This window comes from Rhipicephalus microplus, chromosome 6 (assembly GCF_043290135.1).
Source record: "Rhipicephalus microplus isolate Deutch F79 chromosome 6, USDA_Rmic, whole genome shotgun sequence".
Taxonomy (NCBI): Eukaryota; Metazoa; Arthropoda; class Arachnida; order Ixodida; family Ixodidae; genus Rhipicephalus; species Rhipicephalus microplus.
Window position 1 is genome coordinate 84,345,296 of NC_134705.1, and position 17,819 is coordinate 84,363,114.

Sequence of the window (17,819 nt, forward strand, 5' to 3'; positions counted from 1 at the left end):
GCCTCTGAGCAAGAAGCAGCGAGCCTCCTTGTCGCAAACCCACCCACTAACGTGCTGGCTCCAGTCACTCCCCTGGACTTGGAAGAAAGGAGCCAAGACCCCGCCCGAGAGGACTTGCCCATCGTGAGTCGCGGGTACTACGTGCTCCCTGAAGTTCGCGCTCAACCAAGCCTGATACCCCTCCCTGCGCCCTCCTCTGACCATGCGTTGCCCAGCCTCTGCCGAAACCGGGACCCGATTACAGCTCAGACCGCGACTGGCCGCGATCAGAGGACACGCTCGCGCTCGCGCTCGCGCCGACGCACAGGAGAGGGTGTTAAGAGCGATCCGAGAGAACGAGCGACGAGCGGAGAGACGAAGCAGCGACGGGCCGGGCTCGGCGCGAGGAGCAGCGACAGCGACGCCCCTCCGAAAGCGAAATCACAGAAGTTGGGCGAGCGCGCGGAAAGCGAAGGGGACCCGCCCCCTCAAGCCGGCGATTCCAGCGCCTAGTACGCCGACCCCACCCCAGATGGCAGCGCCCTTCCCCCACTGCGCTCCCTTCCTTCTCCCTCTGTGTCCCTTTCCCCTGGCGCGCCATGCACTCACCCTTTCGTAAACTCGCCCCCTCTCCCCTCCTAGCTCCGCTTTATGGCTGACCGGCTGCGTTTCGCCACCTGGAACGTACGCGGGTTCCGCGATAAGACGAAGCAAACCGCCGTCATCTCTTTGGCCAAGCTCCATGACATTGACCTGCTGTTCGTCCAAGAGGCGAATTTCCGTTCCCTCCTCGATGTCACCCTTTTTCGGAACCTTTGCCAGGTCGATGCCTTCTTTTCCTTGACGCGGGCCAAGTCATGCGGGGTCGGAGTCGTCTTCGTCTCTGGAAGGTTCAGGCAAAAGGCTCATTGCGTGTTTGGCGCCGACGGCCGTACGCTAATCCTGGACATCTTCATCGACGGTCGCAAAGTACGGCTCGTTAATGTGTACGCGCCAACAACGAGAACGGAAACGAACACCTTTTTTAGAGAGCTCGGCGAGTCCTTGCAAGCGCCCCTCCCGCATGTAGTCCTCGGCGACTTCAACTGTGTCGTCGACACTACAAGGGACATCAGGGGCCCAGGTCGCGGAGGCTCAGCCTACCACGCGAAAGACCTTGTCAGACTCCTTCGCCGACTGCGACTCTCGGATGCATGGGTTCTCCAGCATGATAACGCATTCGGTCCCACTCGCATGTCGAGGACCACCGCCAGTAGGCTCGACCGCGCCTACTTACCTGACCTTTTGTTACCTTCCCTTGAGGCGTGTGAGGTGCTCCCGTTGCCTCCTGCCTTGGCGGGCATTTCGGATCACGTCCCGTTGGTGACAACCGTGCGCGGGAAGCCCGGCCCCAGTCCAGCAAACGCGTCGTGGCGCCTAGACCCGGCTTTATTAAATGACCCGGTTTCCACCCCCCTGATGCAGCAACGCATTGAAGCCACAATCAGAGCGACCCCCCGAGTGACCCCGGCCGTCTGGGACGACCTCAAGGCGACCTGGAAGGCGCATTTACAACAAGAGGGCAGAGCGAGAAAAAAACGCATTACGGCTCAGATGAACGAGCTGCTGCGCAGGATGCGCATCGTCCAGAACGCCGAGTGTCTCACTTCCTGCACTCGCGACTATCTTGCCGCGCTTAAGGTACAGCATGCACGACTGCAACGAGCCATCACCGGCGAGAAGTGCGCGTTCCGAACCACCTCAGAGGGGCACCGGGAAGAGGACCTGCGCGAAGTAAGCGGCAACGGCTCAGTACGGATCCTACAAGTAAGGCGCCCAGACGGCACACTCACGGAAGACCCAGCAGAGATCGAGGCGACCTTTCGACGCCACTTCGAGACCGCTTTCCGCGAACCGGAGCCCATAACGACCTCATCGGAGCTACCGCACCGGTCAGAACTGTACCAATTCTTGAAACACCTCGATGAAGGTGAATGCCCGACCTTATGCGGCGCAGCGACGATGCAGGAATTGTGGGCCGCCATCCAGTCTATGCCACCGAACTCAGCTCCCGGCGCGGATGGCCTCACTGCAGGGTTTTATGCGACCTTTTTTAGTATCCTGAGCGAGCCGCTACTTGGCGTAATCAACAGCATTCTCGAAGGCCACGCGAAACCCGCCTCGTTTGCCATGGGGCGCGTGGTCCTGATACTTAAGGAAGGCTCACCACCGAACGACCCCACGTCATGGCGCCCTATCACGCTACTGAATGCGGATTACAAGATTGTCGCCTCTATTCTAAACAGCCGTTTAAAGACCTTTCTGCCGGACATCATCGCGCCGCACCAAACCTGCGCAGTTCCGGGCAGATCACTGTTTGCCAACCTGAACATGACTAGAGACGCCTTTCAGTACGCCACCGAGAAAAGAGTATCAGGAGCTTTTCTTTCCCTCGACCAGGCCAAGGCCTTCGACCGGGTCAGGCACGCCTACCTGTTCGAAACGCTCCGAGAGTTTGGCCTCCCGGCAGGGTTTGTTAACATCATCAAGCTCCTGTACTCGGACCTCAGGTGCCATGTGGTTGTGAACGGCTCCACTACGGACACCTTCCAGTACACGCGTGGGATCAGACAGGGATGCCCACTTGGCCCGACCCTGTTTGTGCTTTCCATAGAGCCCCTGCTCACGTCCGTAGCCGGTGACACGCGTATTCGGGGCCTCCCGCTCACAGGAACTGCGGAACTAAAGATCCTTGGTTATGCCGATGACATCTCCCTTTTCGTGAGGGACGCCAGTAGCCTCGACCGTTTTCGTCAGCTCTTCGCATTCTACGCGGCAGCGTCCGGAGCGCAGCTGAACGAGGAAAAGTGCAGGGCCCTTCGCTTCGGCAATTTCCCTGCGCATGCCATCGGCACCTTTCAAGCGGTCAACACAGTAAAGGTACTCGGGATATATTTTTCGAGCGAGGGAGTCGCACCGTCAACGTGGTCCCGCGTCCTTGAAAGGGCCGCTCAAATGGCAGAGCGTGCAGGCCTGCGAGACCTCTCGTTGCGCGAGAAAGCGCTGGCGGTTAAAACGAGTATTTGCGCACTTGCTTTGTACGCAAGTCGAGTAGCAGTGATGCCCGCAAGGACGATAAACCAGCTGTCCAAGCTCATCACGGCGTACTTGTGGGAAGGGAAACCGCCACCTTTAAAAAGACACCTCTTACACCTGGCAGTATCCGAAGGGGGTCTCGGCCTTCCACATGTACAGAGCGCAGGCAGAATTCTAGCCCTTAAAACCGCCCGAGCGCTCGCGCGCGCGAGCGATTACGTTGGCCACAACCTCCTCCTCTACTGGAGCGGTGCCAGGCACGACTGGCTGGACGCTGGCCGACACACCGGTCCTTTTGCTGAAGCACCCGCGCCCTACTATAAAACGGCAGCGGCAACAATGCGCATGTTGGGGAATGAACTACCCGGCTGTGACGTAGACGAAGACCCGCCAGCACGCATCGTCGAGGCCATCACGATGAACCAGCTAAGCGATGCCGACCGAAAACGGGCCAAGCGCGCGCAGAGCGAACTTGGCTCCCTCCGTTGCGGCATCCCCCGCGAGGCGCACGATTTGCTCCTTAAAAAGGCCTGGCACGTCCTACCTACAAGACAGCGCCTTAACAAATTAGGCATAGTCCCGAATGCTAGCTGCCCCAACTGTCGCGTCGTGGAAACGCAGGAGCACGCGTTGTTTGAATGCGTCGCGGTGAAACCCGTGTGGCGCATGGTGGCCCACTCCTTCGGCATCCGCACCCCTCCCAACCACAAACGTAACAAAGGCGCCTTCGCCCAACTCGTGGTGATTTTCACAGTGTTGGTTTTATGGCAGAGGCGATCGCTTGCGGAAGCGCGCAGGAAACCAGTACGAGCCGCGTTTCCGGCAGTCTCGAGGATCCGAAGGCTGCTGTGGGCCTATTTATCGGCCGAACTCGAAGCCAGCGGCGAGGAAAAGTTCCTCCGTCGCTGGCATACGAAATTTTTCTTCCTCAGGGACGGCAAGCTAGCCGCCCCAATCACTCCCTTCTAACCCCCCCCCCCCCCCTCCGGCTCCAACACCTTATGTTTAAGTTGTGCGTTCTACATGCATCCCATGTGTCAATCTTTTGAGGTGTAACTCAGACCTTGCTGTGTACCCCCCCCCCCCCCCCCCAGCGTCTATATTCATTCGTGGGGAAACTGATATCCATTGCTCATCTTGTTTTCCGGCATTGTATATATGTATATAGCCCGCGTGTTTTTTTCGTTTCTCTGTACGCCTTGTTTACTCACCTTTGTATATACACACATCCGTTGTTCAATGTTACTCTGTTTTTTTTTTTTCTCTGTGCTATAAGTAACTCATGTATTTGATGTAGTTATCAGCCGATTACCCGGCGGTGCATACTGTACTGTTTTTTTTGTTTCATGCGTTGAGAGTTGAATAAACTTCTCCTTGTGTAGTATCTGTTCTTATCAGCTTAATATCTGATACGGATCCTATTTGGATCCAAGATATTAAACTTATTTTTGTGATGCGGCGGAGTGCTTGAAGCTTGCTTCACCTCCGCCACGGGTTGGCCCGGTATTGCACTACCTCCGGGATCGGCCCACTCACCCCCTGCGGGGTGAGTTCGACAATAAATTCAATGATAGAAGGAGTGTTCGGATTTACCCATGATACCGGGGTAAACGGCTTGGGTGCGTCGAGTGTCCGAGACGGTGGCGGCACGCCGCCCCGGCTGACGCGGTATTCGCGTGCAGGGAGTGCGCTAGCTGTGTTTACACTTACGATTGCTCTGGGAAAATAAATGTTTCCGTGTGTATTTCATATATGGAGGGTCTCTTTTATTTTGTTATGTTCACACGTACATACTCAAGTTTCTTATTTTTTTTAACGTTCCTACTCATATTAATAAAACTATTGAGGAAATTATCATTACTGTTTCGGAGGAAAGCTAGAAGTGTGTATACGATGTGTATGCATGTGCGATGTGTATGTATGTATGTGTGTAGAAGTGTGTATGTATGTGCCAAGCTATTTCCGCTTTTCGAATTCACCCGTTTCGCAACGAAAAATAAAAAAAGCCTCTAGAAAATGGGGTTTGGTTGGTGTTTCTGTTTACAGTTGCAGTGGCAAGCGAAGGCATTTTTATTTCACATCTTCACGCGGCGTCTGAACCTGAAGACGCGTGCTCTCGCCACGTCTACGCATCTACACTATTCCCCATCACAAATTAAAATCGCAAAGAACGCCACAGGACCCACTCCGCACACACCTGCTGTACGGTGGAGCGGCAAAGCCCCGATGTGCTTTTCCTATGTCCACTGACCTTTGGGGTTTGACGTCCCAAAACCACCATATGATTATGGGAAAATTTCGACCACCTGGGGTTCTTTCACGTGCACCCTAATCTGAGCACAGGGAAATGCAGCCGCCGCGGCCGGGATTCGATCCCACCACCTGCGGGTCAGCAGCCGAGTACCTTACGGCCATCAGACCACCACGGCGGGCATCGCCTTGTTGATCAAACACTTCATTTCTGAACACCATCTCATACCAGCTCATCCACCGTTGGCTCTCGTTAATTACAACGAACATCCTCGCACGCTCACCTCAATGGAATTGCCAGTTGCTGGAAGTTCCAAGAAAATTGCGCACTAGACGTTCGGACGCACCACGCACGTACCTGAAGCGACGTGGACCCCAGGACGCGTGAGATCACGCCCCGGGCGCGCTTTGCCTCCGTACCCACTCGTCACTCCTCACAGCTTCACTAAGCCGAGTATGTAGAAGTCGAAGAAGCAGAACAACAAACCAGCCAATCCCCCACAGTGGGTGTGAGCCACAAGTGAAGGTCAACAAAAACAAGCAACACCAGCGAGCGCAGTGACGAAGCTATCGTAATGGGGCGAAATAATCCACGAATATGGCTGCACGTTGACGCACGGTCGCATTTGTGCAACCACCCGTGTCTCCCGAAGACCGTCTGTCGCGCGTCTTCGACGAAAAGCGCAGGCGAGTACTTCTCCACTGATTTCCGCGACCACTTCACGACCGCCTTCGGCCGCCTCATGTCCGTCCGGCACGATCGACGGAGCGCCGCACCAGCGCCTCGTACACGCCACCATAGCACTCCTACCCCTCGGAATCAGCAAAACTCGGACGTTTTCGACCACGACAGACAGAACCTGCCGGCCCGTTGAACGCTTGAACGACATCGCAGCGTCAAGTCGCACACTCACGTTCCGTCACCCTCTGCCACATGATCCTTCATTCACCGGCTTCACAACCCACGCGGTAGACGTTTCGCACGCATTCCCGGGTCTGCCTTTCACGGCAGGACCTTCGTCGACCTCGGTGCGGTGTTCCGCCACGTCGGAACTTGCAAGGCATATGTTGAGCGTGCTGAAGCAGCCAAAGGCACCACCTTTTTGCCGATGATTGTGGGCGTCGTTGCAGAGGCGTTGCTTGGGCAGCCGGCGTAGAAGCCATGTTGGATGGGTGACGTATTCACATTTTGCACAGTCATTTTTTTTTCCTTCCTTCCAGACTTTGGTGCTCGAGTTGGACATGTACACTATGCATCAGTTTTTAAAACAAATGCTGTAGCATCCCTCGCGACATGCCTGATAATGTTCGCCAGCAAGCATTTGGTGTGACGTCATGGGCGCATAGAGAGTACGCATGCAAGCAAGCACGCGTGGCTTCGACCTCTGGGAAAAAGAAGGTTTCAGTTTTAACATGTTTGTAAGCGAAACTAGAAACTTCAAGCGGACTGGGGATAAAAGCAATGCCGTGAAGCCAGCGCTGCCGCTGTCGGTGCACAATGCTGGTTGTGCATGGGTGGACGTCGGAATTGCTTTGCTACTGTTTGCCCGGCTTTTGGCCAGAACTAAGTACGAGGTGTGAAAGAATGGATTTTAATTACGTGCTAATGAATTGCATCGCTTCTCGGCCTTTTGGCTAGACCAATTGTCGAGCTAGCCGTCTTTTGCGTCATCGCGCGAGACCCAGGGTCACGTCACGTCGACGTCGACCCCGGGGTTGAAGTCTTCAAAGACAGTTTACGCGGCATCGCCGTCCCGCACGTGCGACCGCCGCCCTGGGCTTCGGACCTCCCTGTCCGGCGCCCACCCATCCTATGCCTGGTGAAGCAAGGCCCCCGGTCTACGCCCGCCGTCCCGGAGTCCTCCTGCAACCCACCCGGCGTCTCCTGTACCCGTGCGGCCCCCGCCTCGGCTAAGCCGCAGTACTACCAGTGTGCAGCTAGCCTGCACGATACCAGTTTCAACTAGCCACGCCTTCCTGGCAGCCAGCGGCAACGCGCACCAGAATGGCGTCGACGTCCGACCTCCCGGTGAGGGAGAATTGCTTTATGTTTACAGCGCCCGAAGGCGACGTATCCATCGATGACCTTATCGATGCGGTAGAACTTGTATCTGGGGAAGATAGTGTGTTTGTCCTTCAGCACATGGGCGGGGCTAGGTTCCTCGTCTGTACGCGTAACGCCAGTCAGGCGACAAGGTTAATGGTGGCGGAAGGGTTCCGGGTTAACGGCGAAAACGTACCGGTTGAGGCCGTAGGGCCGCCGGTCACGTACGTAAATGCCTACCGGTACCCCGCCTACTTGTCCGACGAGGTACTTAGCAACGCCCTTGCTCAGTACGGCAAAGTGAGGGGCATATCGTTTGCCACTGTGGCCACACGCCAAAACAAGCTCAACGGCGTAAGGGTTATAAAGATTGAGATGAGCAAACCGGTGCCAAACTTCGCGACTATCGCAGGGCACCGCGTAATGTTCGAGTACCGCGGTATGAGGCGAGTTTGTGCACGCTGCGGCGAAGTGGGCCACATGGCGACGGCATGCTCCGCTCCTTTTTGTAAACGGTGCGGAACATTCGGGCATGACACCGAGGGCTGTACAAGCGAATGTAAGCGTTGTGGGGGTCACCACGGGACGAGGGAATGCTTCCGAAGGCGATCCTACGCGTCGGCCGCCCGCGGGTTCCCCTCGACTTCCGACCACGCATCTAACCTAGCCCCACCTAGTGGCTCACTATCGCCCCGGTCAGAGAAGCCACAATCGCGGCTTCAGGTGCTTACGCCTAAGTGCAAGCCCAGCACGGCAGCAAGGGAGCGAAGCGAGGACACCATAAACACAGACTCGCCTACTACCAGCAGCGAGGCGGATTCACCTGTCAGAGAGAGAGAGAAGAGCGAGACGAGCGAGGAGGTTACCGCCACGCCTTCCGAAACAGAGGCCAGCCTCTCGGATACTGCTTCCGCGCAGTCCGCCCCTCCTTCACCGCTGGCACTGCCGTCGGACCAGGTGGATTGCGAAATTTCACCACCAGTGCAAAATGCGCCTGCCGACAACGTCGCCGATCCGGGAAGGACACCCCTCTCCATCCCGCCAACGCCGGCCAACGTGTTAGCGCTAGTCACCTCTGAAGACCTGGAGGCCCGTACCCGAGACCCCGCTCAGGATGAACTGCCCATCAAGAGCAAAGGGTACTACGTCCTCCCCGAGGATGGCGAGCGCAAGAACCCAACCCTGACTTGTCCCTCTCCCGCTCAAACTACACGGTTAAGCCGGAAATCTGATGCGAGGACGGGCCAGTCGCCCCACGGCCTCGAGCAGCGGTCACGCTCACGCTCGCGAAGACGCCCTGGTGACGACAAGCGGGACGGGGGCGAGAGGACCGCGAGCAAGGACGCCCGGCAGCGCAGATCTGGGCCGGTAGGCCAAAGCAGCGACAGTGATGCTCCGCCTCACGCGAAGTCGCAGAAGCTTGAACGAGCCGGTGGGGGCAAGCGGGAGCCGCCGCCGAAGCCCTGAGAAGGCCACCTGAAGAAAGCAGCGGCGCGCCTGCTCCGACACCCTCGCCGCCTTCCGCTCTCCCGCTACCCTCACCCTCTGCTGGCCCACTCACCTGGCTGGGCCCTTTCCCCTTCTAATGCAGCACCCTCCTCGCTCCCCTTCGCCCGCGCTCCGCTGATGCCGAACTCGCCTAGTTATCTCGCCTTTCATCGTTCCTTCTCCCCCCAAGAGAGGCACCGCGCTTCGACTGCCGGAACATGGCTATGTTGCGGTTCGCCACACTAAACATCCGTGGCTTTCGCGACAAAAGCAAACAAGCCGCTGTTGTGGCGTTCGCCCGTTCTAAGGGTATCGACCTCCTCTTTCTGCAGGAGACCAACTTCCGCTCCCCGCTCGACGTTACTTCCTTCAGGCGCAACTGCCAAGTTGACGGCTTTTTTTCATTAACATGTGCGAGGGCTTGCGGAGTTGGAGTCGTATTCATCACGAACAGGTTCCGGCAAAAGTCTCACTGTGTCTTTGGCGCGAACGGGCGCACGCTTGTGCTCGACGTCTTCGTCGACGGGTCCAAGGTGCGCTTTGTTAATGTTTATGCGCCGGTGACCAGATCAGACACCAACACCTACTTTAAGGAGCTGCATGGCTATCTGGTGGAGCCCGTTCCCCACGTGGTTCTCGGGGACTTCAACTGCGTCGTGGACTCCACAAGAGACGTTCGGGGCCCGGGTCAAGGCGGCTCAACCTACCACGCCAAAGAGCTGGTGAAGGTCCTCCGACACCTGCGGCTCACGGACGCGTGGGTTCACATGCACGGAAACGAGTTCGCCCCCACCCGAACCTCGCGGACAACGGCCAGCAGACTTGATCGAGCCTACGTCCCCGAGCGCCTCGTCGGCTCTATTGCGTCGTGCGAAGTCCTTACGCTCCCCGACGCGCTGGCGGACAGAACAGACCACCTCCCGTTGGTTACAGCGGTGAGGGGGACGCCCGGCCCTCATCCAAGAAACAAAGTTTGGCGCCTCGACCCGGCGCTTATCAAAGACCGCACGAGCGCCCTGAGAATATCCGCGTTCCTGGAAGAGACGATTGAGGCCACCCCCTGTACCAGCCCTGCGGTATGGGACGACTTGAAGGCGAGATGGAGAGCGTTCCTGCAAGAAGAAGGCAGCGTGAGGAAGAAGCGCATTACAAAAGAAATGAACGAGCTACTCCGCCGGATGCGGATTGTACAGAGCGCGGACCACCTCACGACCTGTATGCGCGACTATCTCCACTCGCTCCAGGTTAAGCACGACCGCCTCTTCCGGGAAAACGCGCGCAATGCACGTGAATCACGAGTCGCTGCGGGGGATGCACCAGACCTACTCCTGAATGAGGTGCGAGGTACCGGCTCCCTTCGAATCTCGGAGTTGCAACGGCCTGACGGCAGCCTGATCACAGACGCCACCGGGATCGAAGCGGAGTTCCATAACTACTTCGAGGCCGTTTTTCATGAGCCGGACCCTTGTGGCCCTCCCCCAGAGGCAACACTCATGGCCAGTCTGTGTTCGCGCCTGCCGCGACTCGCCGAAGATGAGGGCACAGTTCTGTGCGGCGCAGCAACAGAAGAGGAACTTCGTGCTGCCATCCGAGCCATGCCACCGAACTCGGCTCCGGGCACTGATGGTCTGACAGCTGGCTTTTATATGACCTTCTTTGAAGTTGTGCGTGTCCCGCTCTTGGCCATGGTAAACCTAGTCCTCCAGCAGCGCGAAAAACCGGCTTCTTTCAGCGAAGGACGCATTGCCCTCATCCTCAAAGATGGCGCATCTCCACGTGAACTGTCATCATGGCGCCCGATCTCTCTACTTAATGTGGACTACAAGATCGTGGCGTCCATACTCAACACCAGGCTTAGGACCTTCTTGCCGGACTTGATAGCTCCCCACCAAGCCTGCGCCGTGCCTGGCCGGTCCATGTTCGCCAACCTCACAGCCACCAGAGATGTTTTTGAATACGCGACCCAGAAAAGAGTCACGGGTGCCTTCCTGTCCCTGGACCAAGCCAAGGCGTTCGACAGGGTTAGGCACATGTACCTCTTTGAAGTGCTCCGTCAATTTGGGCTCCCGCAGGAGTTTGTGGCTGCCATCGAACTCCTGTACACCGACCTGCGAAGTTGCGTCGCGGTGAACGGCACGACAACAGCTTTCTTCCGGTACACGAGAGGCATTAGGCAAGGGTGCCCCTTAGGCCCAACCCTGTTCGTACTCTCGATGGAGCCTCTGCTCGCAACCCTGGCCAGCGACGAACGCATCCGAGGCCTGCCTATGACCGGTACCGAGGAGATCAGAGTCTTGGCGTTTGCCGACGATATATCGCTCTTTCTCAAGGACGCGCGAAGCCTCGACCGCTTCCGCAGCGTATTTGAGCTATACGCTAAGGTGTCAGGAGCCGAACTGAACGAGAGAAAGAGCCGAGCACTGCTCTTCGGTCCGTTTCCTCCTGAAGCAATTGGCGACATAGAACCGGTCAGCACGGTTAAGGTCCTCGGCGTCTACTTTTCCCGAGAAGGCGTCGACGCTTCCGCATGGACGAGGGTCATCGACAGGGCGGCAAAGCTCACCGAGCGCGCAGCACTGCTTAACCTGAACCTGTGTGAAAAGGCCGTCGCAATCAAGACAAGCGTTCTTGCCTTGGCCTCATACGTCAGCAGGGTGACAGTGATGCCGGCGCGGGTGGCCACTCGACTCGGCATGCTAGCCAATGACCTGCTATGGGGCAGGACACCACCCCCCGTCAAACGAGCCCTTCTCCAGTTGGAAGTTAAAGAGGGGGGGCTGGGCCTCCCGCATGCACTCACCTTGAGCAAACTGCTCGCTTTGAAGACGGCTCGCAAGGTGGCGCAAGCTAACAACTATGTCGGGAGGGGCCTGCTGTTCTATTGGAGCGGCCCGTCTAACAGTTGGCTGGATGCCGATCGCCACTCCGGCCCGCACGCTGAATCACCCTCGCCCTTTTACAGGGTAGCTGCAGCGACGGCACGCATGCTGCGCAAGGAAGCGCCGAATTGCGACCCTGACGCAGAGCAGCCGGCCCAAATTGTTGAGGCACTCACGGCAAGCCAGCTCAGTGACGAGGACCGGCAACGAGCGGAGCGAGCTAGGCGCGACCTCTCTCTACTGCATAGCCTGCTCCCCAGTGAAATCCAGGATTTTCTCTGGAAGAGAGCGTGGGAGGTCCTCCCCACTAGGCACCGCTTGAAGAGGCTAGGCATAGTGCCCGACGACCGCTGCCCCAACTGTCGGGAGCCCGAAACCCAAAGGCATGCCTTGTTTGAATGTTCGGCCGCACGCCCTGTCTGGCGCATGGTAGCGCATTGCTTTGGGATTCGCCCCCCACCAGGCCATAAACGCAACAAGGGAGCGTTTGCGAGACTCGTGACCGCCTGCACCCTTTTCGTGGTGTGGCAACGTCGCTCGCTCGCGGAAGCGCGGCGAAAGCCAGTTCGGGCGGCCCCTCCTGCCGTTACGCGAATAAGAAGGTTGCTGTGGGAGCTTCTCTCGTGCGAACTCGAGGCCAGCGGAGAGGAGATGTTCCTGCGCCGCTGGCACACGAAGTTCTTCTTCTTGAGGGAAGGCAAGTTGGTCGCTCCAATTCTACATTACTAACCGCTCTCGGTTTCCGGGGAGTCGACCAACTTAGGATCGATACATGTTCAGTTTAAAACTAAGGTGACCCCCCCTCGCCCCTCTCCCCAGATACACCACTGTAGCGCCTGTTGTCACAAAGCAATTTGGAATCTGATAAATGAGTTTTTTTTGACGCTGTGTTGTGCCGCTGGCCCCGCCTGCTGACACCAAGGGGTGCTCGGCTATTGTACATATGTATATAGCGCCACATGTTTTTGTATATACCTTTTTCATACTTTGTGAAAGCATAGGTGTATGCTGCGCGCTCGCCCATCAGTATTTATTTCTGTGCATGTAAATAAGACTGTAAATATGTACATAACACGCGACACCCCTACCCCTGCATATTCTTTTGTAAAGTATAATAGCTGAAATGTGTTTGTCCTTCATTCTTGATTTGTTTAACTTTATAGTTGTAAATATGTATATAGATAACGCGCTGTTTTGTATTTGCTTGTGTAAGCGTACACCTGTATATATTCAATGTTCTCCCGCTGGTTTATTTTGTAAAACACATGTCAATGTACCTGTCCTTTCAGTTTGAAGTTCAATAAACTTCTCTTTGTGTAGTACACGGTCACGCATGAGAACAGAGCGGTTGGTACCACCAACCTTCGCCCCGACCTCGTTCTCGCCAGGGGGGAAGAGGCGATCATCGTGGATGTGACCTGCCCCTTTGACAACCGGCTCAAAGCACTCGAGGCAGCCCGACTGGAAAAGGAACGAAAATACGAACCAGTTCGGGACTTCTTGCTCCGCCGCTACCAGAGAGTCACGATCGAAGCAGTCGTCGTCGGCATGCTTGGCTCCTGGGACCCGGCAAATGACAGAGTTTTCAAAAAACTCTGCAGCCGGAGATATCTCCGGTTACTTAAGAAGCTTGCAGTGAGCGAGACCATTGCAGCTTCTCGGGAAGTGTACTGCGCACACGTGGCCATAAAGTGACTGTCACTCGCTGGGCCACGTGCTGACAAAGTCACCCTCCCAAAGACATCGCAAAAATAAGAGGTGATACTACACGACACACGCCCCTTTCACTTTTTCTCCCCTGCTATTTCCTATTTTCACCTTCTCTATACACAGTTCACGATACACCACCTTCTTCCTTTCTGGTTGAAGGAACAAAAAATGAGAACAAGTTTTTCCTTTTCGGTCAGAAATGTTCCTGACATTTTTGAAAACCTCTGTTCTTATCAGCTTAATATCTGATACGGATCCTATTTGGATCCAAGATATTAAACTTATTTTTGTGATGCGGCGGAGTGCTTGAAGCTTGCTTCACCTCCGCCACGGGTTGGCCCGGTATTGCACTACCTCCGGGATCGGCCCACTCACCCCCTGCGGGGTGAGTTCGACAATAAATTCAATGATAGAAGGAGTGTTCGGATTTACCCATGATACCGGGGTAAACGGCTTGGGTGCGTCGAGTGTCCGAGACGGTGGCGGCACGCCGCCCCGGCTGACGCGGTATTCGCGTGCAGGGAGTGCGCTAGCTGTGTTTACACTTACGATTGCTCTGGGAAAATAAATGTTTCCGTGTGTATTTCATATATGGAGGGTCTCTTTTATTTTGTTATGTTCACACGTACATACTCAAGTTTCTTATTTTTTTTAACGTTCCTACTCATATTAATAAAACTATTGAGGAAATTATCATTACTGTTTCGGAGGAAAGCTAGAAGTGTGTATACGATGTGTATGCATGTGCGATGTGTATGTATGTATGTGTGTAGAAGTGTGTATGTATGTGCCAAGCTATTTCCGCTTTTCGAATTCACCCGTTTCGCAACGAAAAATAAAAAAAGCCTCTAGAAAATGGGGTTTGGTTGGTGTTTCTGTTTACAGTTGCAGTGGCAAGCGAAGGCATTTTTATTTCACATCTTCACGCGGCGTCTGAACCTGAAGACGCGTGCTCTCGCCACGTCTACGCATCTACACTATTCCCCATCACAAATTAAAATCGCAAAGAACGCCACAGGACCCACTCCGCACACACCTGCTGTACGGTGGAGCGGCAAAGCCCCGATGTGCTTTTCCTATGTCCACTGACCTTTGGGGTTTGACGTCCCAAAACCACCATATGATTATGGGAAAATTTCGACCACCTGGGGTTCTTTCACGTGCACCCTAATCTGAGCACAGGGAAATGCAGCCGCCGCGGCCGGGATTCGATCCCACCACCTGCGGGTCAGCAGCCGAGTACCTTACGGCCATCAGACCACCACGGCGGGCATCGCCTTGTTGATCAAACACTTCATTTCTGAACACCATCTCATACCAGCTCATCCACCGTTGGCTCTCGTTAATTACAACGAACATCCTCGCACGCTCACCTCAATGGAATTGCCAGTTGCTGGAAGTTCCAAGAAAATTGCGCACTAGACGTTCGGACGCACCACGCACGTACCTGAAGCGACGTGGACCCCAGGACGCGTGAGATCACGCCCCGGGCGCGCTTTGCCTCCGTACCCACTCGTCACTCCTCACAGCTTCACTAAGCCGAGTATGTAGAAGTCGAAGAAGCAGAACAACAAACCAGCCAATCCCCCACAGTGGGTGTGAGCCACAAGTGAAGGTCAACAAAAACAAGCAACACCAGCGAGCGCAGTGACGAAGCTATCGTAATGGGGCGAAATAATCCACGAATATGGCTGCACGTTGACGCACGGTCGCATTTGTGCAACCACCCGTGTCTCCCGAAGACCGTCTGTCGCGCGTCTTCGACGAAAAGCGCAGGCGAGTACTTCTCCACTGATTTCCGCGACCACTTCACGACCGCCTTCGGCCGCCTCATGTCCGTCCGGCACGATCGACGGAGCGCCGCACCAGCGCCTCGTACACGCCACCATAGCACTCCTACCCCTCGGAATCAGCAAAACTCGGACGTTTTCGACCACGACAGACAGAACCTGCCGGCCCGTTGAACGCTTGAACGACATCGCAGCGTCAAGTCGCACACTCACGTTCCGTCACCCTCTGCCACATGATCCTTCATTCACCGGCTTCACAACCCACGCGGTAGACGTTTCGCACGCATTCCCGGGTCTGCCTTTCACGGCAGGACCTTCGTCGACCTCGGTGCGGTGTTCCGCCACGTCGGAACTTGCAAGGCATATGTTGAGCGTGCTGAAGCAGCCAAAGACACCACCTTTTTGCCGATGATTGTGGGCGTCGTTGCAGAGGCGTTGCTTGGGCAGCCGGCGTAGAAGCCATGTTGGATGGGTGACGTATTCACATTTTGCACAGTCATTTTTTTTTTTCCTTCCTTCCAGACTTTGGTGCTCGAGTTGGACATGTACACTATGCATCAGTTTTTAAAACAAATGCTGTAGCATCCCTCGCGACATGCCTGATAATGTTCGCCAGCAAGCATTTGGTGTGACGTCATGGGCGCATAGAGAGTACGCATGCAAGCAAGCACGCGTGGCTTCGACCTCTGGGAAAAAGAAGGTTTCAGTTTTAACATGTTTGTAAGCGAAACTAGAAACTTCAAGCGGACTGGGGATAAAAGCAATGCCGTGAAGCCAGCGCTGCCGCTGTCGGTGCACAATGCTGGTTGTGCATGGGTGGACGTCGGAATTGCTTTGCTACTGTTTGCCCGGCTTTTGGCCAGAACTAAGTACGAGGTGTGAAAGAATGGATTTTAATTACGTGCTAATGAATTGCATCGCTTCTCGGCCTTTTGGCTAGACCAATTGTCGAGCTAGCCGTTTCTTTGCGCCTCGCGCGAGACCCAGGGTCACGTCCCGCTGACGTCGACCCCGGGGTTCAAGTCGCCAAAGTTAGCTTACGCGGCATCGCCGTCCTGCACGTGCGACCGCCGCCCCGAGCCTCGGACCTCCCTGTCCGGCGCCCACCCATCCCATGCCTGGTGAAGCAAGGCCCCCGGTCAACGCCTGCCGTCCCGGAGTCCTCCTGCTACCCACCCGGCGCCTCCTGTATCCGTGCGGCACCCGCCTCGGCTGAGCCGCAGTTCTACCAGTGTGCAGCTAGCCTGCACGATACCAGTCTTACCAGCCACGCCTACCTGGCAGCCAGCGGCAACGCGTACCAGAATGGCGTCGACATCTGACCTCCCGGTGAGGGAGAATTGCTTTATGTTCACGGCGCCTGATGGCGATGTTTCGATAGATGACCTAATCGACGCCATAGAACTAGTGTCTGGGAATGATAGTGTGTTTGTTTTACAGCACATGGGCGGGGCTAGGTTCCTCGTCTGCACGCGTAACGCCAGTCAGGCGACAAGGTTAATGGTGGCGGAAGGCTTCCGGGTTAACGGCGAAAACGTACCGGTTGAGGCCGTAGGGCCGCCGGTTACGTACGTAAATGCCTACCGGTACCCCGCCTACTTGCCCGACGAGGTACTTAGCAACGCCCTTGCGCAGTACGGCAAAGTGAGGGGCATATCGTTCGCCACTGTGGCCACACGCCAAAACAAACTCAACGGCGTAAGGGTCATAAAGATCGAAATGAGCAAACCGGTGCCAAACTTCGCGACCATCGCAGGGCACCGCGTAATGTTCGAGTATCGCGGTATGAGGCGAGTTTGCGCACGATGCGGCGAAGTGGGCCACATGGCGACGGCATGCTCCGCTCCCTTTTGCAAAAGATGCGGAACGTTCGGGCATGACACCGAGGGCTGTACTAGTGAATGTAAGCGTTGTGGGGGTCACCATGGGACAAGGGAATGTTTTCGAAGGCGATCGTACGCGTCGGCCGCCCGCGGGTTCCCCCCTGCTCCGGATCACGCGTCTAACCCCGCCCAACCTAGCGGCCCTTTATCGCCTCGGTTAGACAAGGCAGCCTCACGCCTCCAGGTGCTTACGCCCAAGATCACGCCCCGCGCGACAGTGAGAGAAGCAGGCGACCACCCCACGAGCATCGACCCGCCTACAGGCAGCAGCGAGGCCGATTCACTCGTCAGCGAGAGAGAGGGGCGGGAGACGAGTGAGGAGGTTACTACTGCCTCGTCTGAAACGGAGCCCAGTCCCTCCCATACAGCTTCGGCGCAGTCCTCTTCCGCTTCACCGCGGGAACTCCCATCGGACCAGGACGACTGCGAATCTCTGCCATCAGCACAGAGGGTGCCGACTGACGCCACCGAACAGGGAAGCCCTCTCCCCTCTGTGCCGTTAACGCCGGCCAACGTGCTCGCACTGGTGACTTCGGAGGACCTGGAAGCGCGTACCCACGACTCCGCCCGGGACGAACTGCCCATAACGAGCAAGGGGTACTACGTGCTGCCCGAGGACGTCGAGCGCAACAACACCGCCTCGACTTGCCCCTCCCCTGCTCAATCCACACGGTTAAGCCGGAAATCCGACGCAAAGGCGGGCCACCCGCATCCTGGCCTC

At 56.3% G+C, this 17,819-nt stretch overlaps 1 non-coding gene and 1 pseudogene across 1 annotated transcript; both read left to right on the plus strand.

The window, feature by feature from the left end:
• Positions 1-4,418: 4,418 nt before the first annotated feature.
• Positions 4,419-4,591, plus strand: LOC142766157 (U2 spliceosomal RNA; annotated as a pseudogene).
• A 9,015-nt stretch (positions 4,592-13,606) lies between these two features.
• LOC142766379 (U2 spliceosomal RNA) lies at positions 13,607-13,801 on the plus strand. The gene has a single exon (XR_012884509.1). It is a non-coding gene; the product is annotated as a U2 spliceosomal RNA (small nuclear RNA).
• Positions 13,802-17,819: the final 4,018 nt, after the last annotated feature.